Source organism: Eurosta solidaginis, chromosome 5 (genome assembly GCF_040869045.1).
Source record: "Eurosta solidaginis isolate ZX-2024a chromosome 5, ASM4086904v1, whole genome shotgun sequence".
In the NCBI taxonomy this organism is placed as follows: Eukaryota; Metazoa; Arthropoda; class Insecta; order Diptera; family Tephritidae; genus Eurosta; species Eurosta solidaginis.
In genome coordinates this window covers 2,619,904-2,627,367 of record NC_090323.1, presented here as the reverse complement: position 1 = coordinate 2,627,367, position 7,464 = coordinate 2,619,904, and the positions used below count along the sequence as shown (strand labels likewise).

Here is a 7,464-nt window from a genome sequence, read left to right as displayed (position 1 = left end):
GTTTGCTTTCATTTATTTAAATATCTATTTTTTATTTTAGAGAAAATAATTGCTAACTGTTGTGGACATATCGAAAATAATAGTTTTAGATTGGAAATAGCAAAATAGGCGCCTTTAAACACAAAATGTCCATATTTTATTAGAGAGCAGCAGTGCAACTTTTGTTCATAATGCTATTCGAAGTTTAAACAATTACAACAAATACATAGACAAAGAAAAAGAAGAGTTTGCATATTTGTTTAGGATTAATTGCTTTAGTTTGCAAGCGACTGCGAGTTTATTTGCGAAGATTTACAGCCGAGCCAAATAAATTTTTTGTTTACAGACGTTGGGTAAACATTTAAATATTTTTGTGGTTGCAACGGTAATTATGCGTACAAATCTGCAAATATAAAAAATGAGAGTGTAAAAGTTGCAATGCCTATGATAGAGCGTGAACTTAAGTGCATCTGTGTGTGTGTGTGTGTGTGTATTTAAGAAGATGCAAATAACAAAAATATTTACACATAGTTTGTTTTGTTTGCCATTTGCAAATACCGTTAATACAAGTTTAAAACCTATTCTCCGCACTGCTTTCTGCTTCTTCTATAATTTTGGTTTTCTTTTTTTTAATTTAAAATAATTTTATTTAAAACTTTAAATCACCAAGTGCGTGCGTTTTCGCTTTAATTTTATTTTTGAACAAACTGCTTGTGACTATTTGTCTTACTTTCTCTCATTTTCCCATTCATAAAAGCAAATAAAGCTTACTTGGCAGTGATTCAACATTTCTTTCAGGTACAATATCCGCGTTTTCGTCATTTTCGCCATCATCATTTACATTACTTTGTACACTCAACTGCGGCACGGACACTGGCAAAGACTCAATGGTGTCATCTTCTGCCGCATCAGCTGACATTGGATTCACATCTTCTACGTATACTTCAGCGGCTTCATAATCTTCTTTCATCTTTTTATTATTGTTTCCTCTTCCATCTTTACAGCTGGCGGTTCAGTTTGGTCTTCAGTTGGTAGCACAAAAGGCACATCCGGTCGCTGTCCCGCCGCTGGATATGGCGCTAAAGCTAGTTGACGTGCTGTGTGCGAGTTGCGCAAATATTTTGCATTCAATCTTGTGCGCTGTGCCGCTGGAATGCCATTACTGTACAACACCAACAAAGTAAATATGAAGAATATACAAATAAAATGTTTCATATTTTATGCAGCCAAATGACTGCAATTTCTTGACGATCTCTTGCGCTCAATTGCAGCTTGTCAAATCTCTATTGGCATGCCTGACTGCACGCTTAGCTCACAACTGATTTGAGATTTTTGAAAAAGTCTCCACGGAGTTGCTGATACTTCTGAATAAGCGGCTACATTTACATGAATGTATGTGTGTGGGTGTTTAAGGTTTTAATGAAATATTTCGTTTGTCAAAATTCTTTAGGGGCCTTCTATGGACTTCAGAGAAATTACGCTTAATAACGTATACGCAGCTGCATATTAATTAAATTTTTAAAACTTATTCCGTTTTTTTTTTGAACCCTTTTCCGGTCAGTTGTGTAAAGTTGTTGTTGTTAGCGCACACAATTTCATGGTCAGCTTGCTATCTCGCTCTAAAAAATAGAAATGTTTTATAAGCTTCTGATAAGTAAAGTCAAATAATTTAAAATATTTTTTTTTCAATAAATTAGTTGTTAATTTTTTTACATAGATACATACAATGCCATACAAATCGCTTAATTGCTAACTTGCTTGTCTACATATGTCACAACGAATGTCAAATGAATGTCACACACATAAATACATTGTTGTTTGGCGCTCAGCTGTCCATCATTTGCCGACAATTTGGTCATAATTTGGTACAACAACGATTTTTGTTGTAAGCAAATAGTTTGGCGTGAATTTGTCAATAATAATCTTTGAAGCCGATGAATATTGATGAAAAAAATATTTAAATATTATAACAGAAAAACAATATTTATCAGCCATAAAAATAAATATATTAAAATGCTAGTTAACTTAGTAGGATGAGCGATGCTTCGTGAAGCACCATAATCACAATGGTCATGCTGCAGGAAGGTATATTTTTGTGCGCCCTAATTATTGCTGTGTTATAACCTGGGGCCAGCATTAACACTAGCAACAACATTAGTACTGAAATCCAGCGAAGAATCAATCTTGCCAATAAATGCTACTTTGGACTATGTAGGCAATTGAAAAGTAAAGTCCTCTCTCGGCGAACGAAAATCATGCTCTACAAGTGACTTATCGTACCCGTCCTGCTATATGGGACAGAAGCATGGACCATGACTACAGCAGATGAAGCGGCTTTGGGAGTGTTCGAGAGAAAAGTCCTTCGAAAAATGTATGGGCTTCTACGCGTTGGCGATGGCGAGTATCGAAGAAGATTTAATGATAGCTGATGCTCCGGCCAAGAAAGTGTTTTTATCGGAACAGGCCTATGGAAGCAGAGGTAGAGGGCGGCCCACACTCCGTTGGAAGGACCAGGTGGAAAACGATTTAAACTCCCTTGGTGGGACCAATTGGCGCCGGTTGGCGGAGCGAAGGAGCGACTGGCGCGCTTTGTTGGACGGCCATAACCGTTTAGACGGTTAAGCGCCAAAAAAGTAAGTAAGTAAGTATAACTTGGGGCCCTATTCAATAACTGTGAGTGTTAAAATGTACACTTTTTCTTCATATAATTTGTATGAAAGAAAAATGTACATTTCAAAACTCGTAGTAACTGAATAGGGCCCCTGGGCGTCTTAAAATCAATCGGTGGATATTATGTATATTAAATTTCGTTTATTAACCAAGTCTCCTCTCTCATGCAAACCTTAAGGTTTGGTCGTTCGACGAACAGCAAGGCACAAGGTCTCCAGTTGGTACTACTCTTTAATCAAATTTTAAATTGGAAACCATGGAAACAACTCAAATCTTAAAATGTTACAACACTTGTGAATGGTCCAATTATATTATGTACTTATGTTTCTAAGTATGTAATTTTGTATACCAAATAATAAAAAAAAAATGTTACGAATACCTAACGGTACCTGTCTCTTTCGATGGTACAGCTTTCTTGCTTTAAGCATATTTTTTTTCTTATTTTTTATACCAAGCTGTACTTGTACACAGGGAATTATAACTTTGATTGGATAACGGTTGGTTGTACAGGTATAAAGGAATCGAGATAGATATAGACTTCCATATATCAAAATCATCAGTATCGAAAAAAAATTTGATTGACCCATGTCCCTCTGTCCGTCTGTCTGTTAACACGATAACTTGAGTAAATATTGGGATATCTTCACCAAATTTGGTACACGAGCTTATCTGTAACCCGCCCACTTTTTATATATATATTACAAAAGCAAGTTATGTGAAAAGTCAGTCCTATAGGATAAATAATTTATTTGGAATTGATATTGCTTTTAAGGAAAAAACATTGATTGCGTGGTCTTTTAAAGTCACAGTATAAATGCCGAACTGCACTATAAAATACGTACAATTGGTGACGTGTAGTGGAAAATAAACTCCAGTGAAGCTTCGTAAAGATTAGGACATTTTTTTGTGAAATTTTGTTCCTTGTGACCAAGACGTTCACTGCTCCAGCTTTTCAAAGTTTTTCCTTCATAAACAAGTTTTAAAAACAGCAAATATTCCAAATATCTTTTGATATTTGACCCTATCTCAAGCGAATTATTAAGTTTTGAAAGAAATTAATTAATTATTGGTGCACTGCTAGGATAGCTGTGGCATAACTATAGCATATGGGGCCCGTGGCAAACTCTGTTGATGGAACCCTATCCATAAAAGTCGTCACGTTGTAATTAGTTTAATTTCAATAAACTTAAGATTCAGCGTACTCAATTAAACGTTGTATATGTCCCACTAATGGCCATAGGTCTCCTCTCTCAGACAAGGGAGAATGGACTGTAGTCCATGATAGCAAAAGGCGGAGTCTTGAATGCATTTATAATGAAATAAAAATAACAATTTAGTTTCAATAATATATTTATTTATTGAGTTTTCTTTTCCGCAAAAGTGTCTATAACATCATAAAAGTTTAAAGTTCGGACCATAGAATTTCCAATAGACAGAATAGCCAAGTTGCATAACCTGCCTTGTCTCATAGAGCTTCTTTAGAATGTTTTTATAAATTTTGGTTTCGAAAATGATCGTTCAGCACTAGCTGTAGTCACAGGAATTGTAAGAAATAACAGTAATGGAGTGCATACTTCAGGAAAGCTGCAGAACACAAAATGATGTTTATACCTTTCATGAAAATGAAATGGTATATTAAGCTTGTCACGAATCTCAAAAATGTAAGCCCTTAAAGGAGAAGAGATAGACCAACCAATAAGTATACCGAAATGATCAGTATGAAGAGCTATCCCAGCCGGTTAGGGGGTTAGAATATGTCTGCCTGTTTTAAGAGGCGACTAAAATACCAAATGGCTTCAAGGGGTTGTGTAGCGCAACCCTTTCAAGGGAGTGTCCTTATCGCTACAACAGCAACAACAATAACAATAACAACAACAACAACAACAACAAGAGCTCAGTTGATTTAGCCATGCGTCTGTCTGCTTGTATGCACACTAGTCTCTCATTTTTTAAGATCCCGTCATAAAATTTGGTGAGCGGGTATATTTAGGTGTCCGATAAGACATTTTTCGGAACCGGCCAGACCGGACCACTATAGCATATATCTCCGATACAAACGATTTTTCAGAAAAGAGAATTTTTGTCATCTCTTCGTCAATTTATCAGATTGAAGCTATAAACTTCACCATTGCACATATTGTGTCTGAAAAAACTGATGAAATCGGTAGTATATATAGCATATATCCTCCACAACCGATTGTGGTAAAAATCTTTTCGTAATTACTGCCCCATTTTAACAGCTAGAAGCTTCAAATTTCATCAAATACTTACGCTTACAGCATATATTGTTGAGATAAGTGATTCATGGTCAAAGATACATATGTGCTTCATGCCGACCACAAAAAACGTGAAACTTTGCATCCTCACACAAAGTACCTATCTATTTTTTATTTAAAATGTATCTTAAAAATCGCTTAGATATGTACATCTGCTCACTATATATTTCATATCTTATACAGCCGATTATTTGGATATTACGAATGGGAGAAGAATATTGTTCAGCCCCATTCTTGAAGGCTATGAAGTCTGAAGACAGTTTCGTCCTTACCTGTTTATTATTAATAAATCAGCAAGGTCTCTAATATACCACGATATTTATATATATCCCAACAAATTCTAGCTAAACCGTAGGCTAGCCTCAGCTATGTACTTCAACCAAAAACAAGTTGCTTAGCTACGGTGTGGTTATCACTAAGGAGTTATGCTATGGCGTCAGAATACATCAGACTACATATGTGACGCGGTCTATGAAAAGGTGGCTTATGACTCAAAAAAAAAGTAGGTGTTAACAGCTGTTTCTCGCAATTTCTTTTTTGAGTCATAAGCCACCTTTTCATAGGCCGGGTCACAGTATTGATTTCCATTGCATCACAATTTTCTTTTTATCTCATGTTCTACTTATTAAAGAGGGAACTTCAAAGCTAAGAATAAAGTTTGATCTCACAACCTTAGGCCTTTGCATGTGTCACACTGTCATTGTATAAAATAAAAAAATGTTTTTTTTTTTAAATCGCAATTATTAACATTTATTTATTGGGAGTAGAGTGATAAAAGCGCTCTGCAATTGTAACAGCATTGCTTCTTTTAAAAATGTGTCAACTCTTGGATTAGTTATATTTGTAAAAACAGTCGGATAGTCGGGGTCCGAACAACCCATATTATGTGATAACACTGCACAAAGTTCTTCATCCACAACGCCCGGTCCCCCAAAATCTTCATAGCACGCAACAGATCTATCATTCTCAGCACAAATCATTGTTCGTGTGAAAGGCTTCTCTATTCGCCTGTACCAACTCCAACATGTGCTCATTGGAAGTATAGTCAAGACAGTAGATTGGAGTGTATTCGAAGTCATCCCATTTTTTGGAGTTGTCCAACCCCATCCACTAATTCGCATTTCCTTGCCCGCTTTTAAATCAGTTTCGCAAAATTTTATTATTTTTACCGTATTACTCCCTTTAAACGATACACGCAATATCATTAAAGCTATATTCATATCTTTCGTTTCGGGGTTATAACTACGTGGAACATATATATTGGCCACACTGCTCCATTGTCCAGCGGAGGGTATATCACTTAAATCCGTTACACCAGCTGTAACAATTAATTCGCCCTCTTGTAAATTTGGTAAATTTGCCACGCAAATCGCAGCTGTAACCACCTTCCCCAAAGTGACCAACGAACCAGCACAACGATTTCTTTGGAAATAGTGTATTGACACCAAATGTGGGCTAAACTCTATTGGCCAAGGAATGCCCCCTACAACGCGAAATGCCGAACTCGTATAAGTTGAAATGCAGCTAAATATCAAAGAGAGGAGCGCGAAGTAATGGCGTAAATACATTTTGTTTTAAGACTATTTCCAACGCTTTTTAAGTATAAACTACACCGATAACAATTTTGTGGGCGCTATTTATACATAAATGGGTCGTGTGAATAAAGAATAAGTTAAAACGTTTCCTTCTAGATTTCAAGAATCTGAACAATAAAGCAATTTATACAAAGTAACTTTTTTTCCTCGAAATAATTAAAATTTCAATGGCCTTAATGATGAAAAATACAATATATTTACACAGCTTTTTCAAATCACATTTCTATAGAAATTTCTTATTATATTAGCTTTATATTTTATGAAAAGAACAAAACGTAAAGTTAATTAGTGGAAAACGCAAAAACCTGATTATTTAGTAAATAATACACCCAGGATGTTGAAATTTGACGTGTGGACTGATATTGAGACTCCTGATATAAAAATTAAGAAAAAAATGTTTAAGTTTTCTTCAAGGAATGCTTTGAAGAAAACTTAACGAAATCGGTTAGGGACCACGCCCACTCTTATATAATATATTTTTAAAAGTGTCGTGGACGAATAAAATAAGCTACATCTTTGCAAAAAAGAGCTTTATATCAATGGTATTTCATTTCCCAATTGGGTTTATAACAATAAATAGGAAAAACTTAAGATTTTCAAAAAAGGGCGTGGCACCGCCCCTTTTATGACTAAACAATTTTCTATGCTTCGGGAGCCATAACTCGAAGAAAAATATGTATATGTATTATTTCGCAGCCTTGTAACACTATTAAGCGCACAAAACAAACAACAACAGCAATTCAAGTGTACAGCTGGGTATGTAATGTTCGTTTTCACCCGAATTTTAACTTCCTTACTTGTTAAACTTAAACTTTGCCTCATATAAAACCCCACCCCACTAAATTTTTCGAAGTATTGAAAACGAAGTCAAAAGGCGATCCAGTCGGTTATTGGGCTTAAAATATACCCACTGCAGGCATGTCTGTCATAAGAGGCCACTAAAA

At 35.5% G+C, this 7,464-nt stretch overlaps 1 long non-coding RNA gene across 1 annotated transcript in view; it reads right to left on the bottom strand.

Moving 5' to 3' along the window:
* Positions 1 to 243: 243 nt before the first annotated feature.
* The window catches only part of LOC137233734 (uncharacterized), a 58,217-nt gene continuing 50,996 nt past the window's right edge, over positions 244 to 7,464 (bottom strand). The window contains exons 2-3 of the long non-coding RNA XR_010947553.1: positions 505 to 1,598; positions 244 to 382 (exon numbers count right to left, since the gene is read on the bottom strand). This is a non-coding gene — a long non-coding RNA (uncharacterized lncRNA). The remainder of the gene's footprint in view (positions 383 to 504; positions 1,599 to 7,464) is intronic.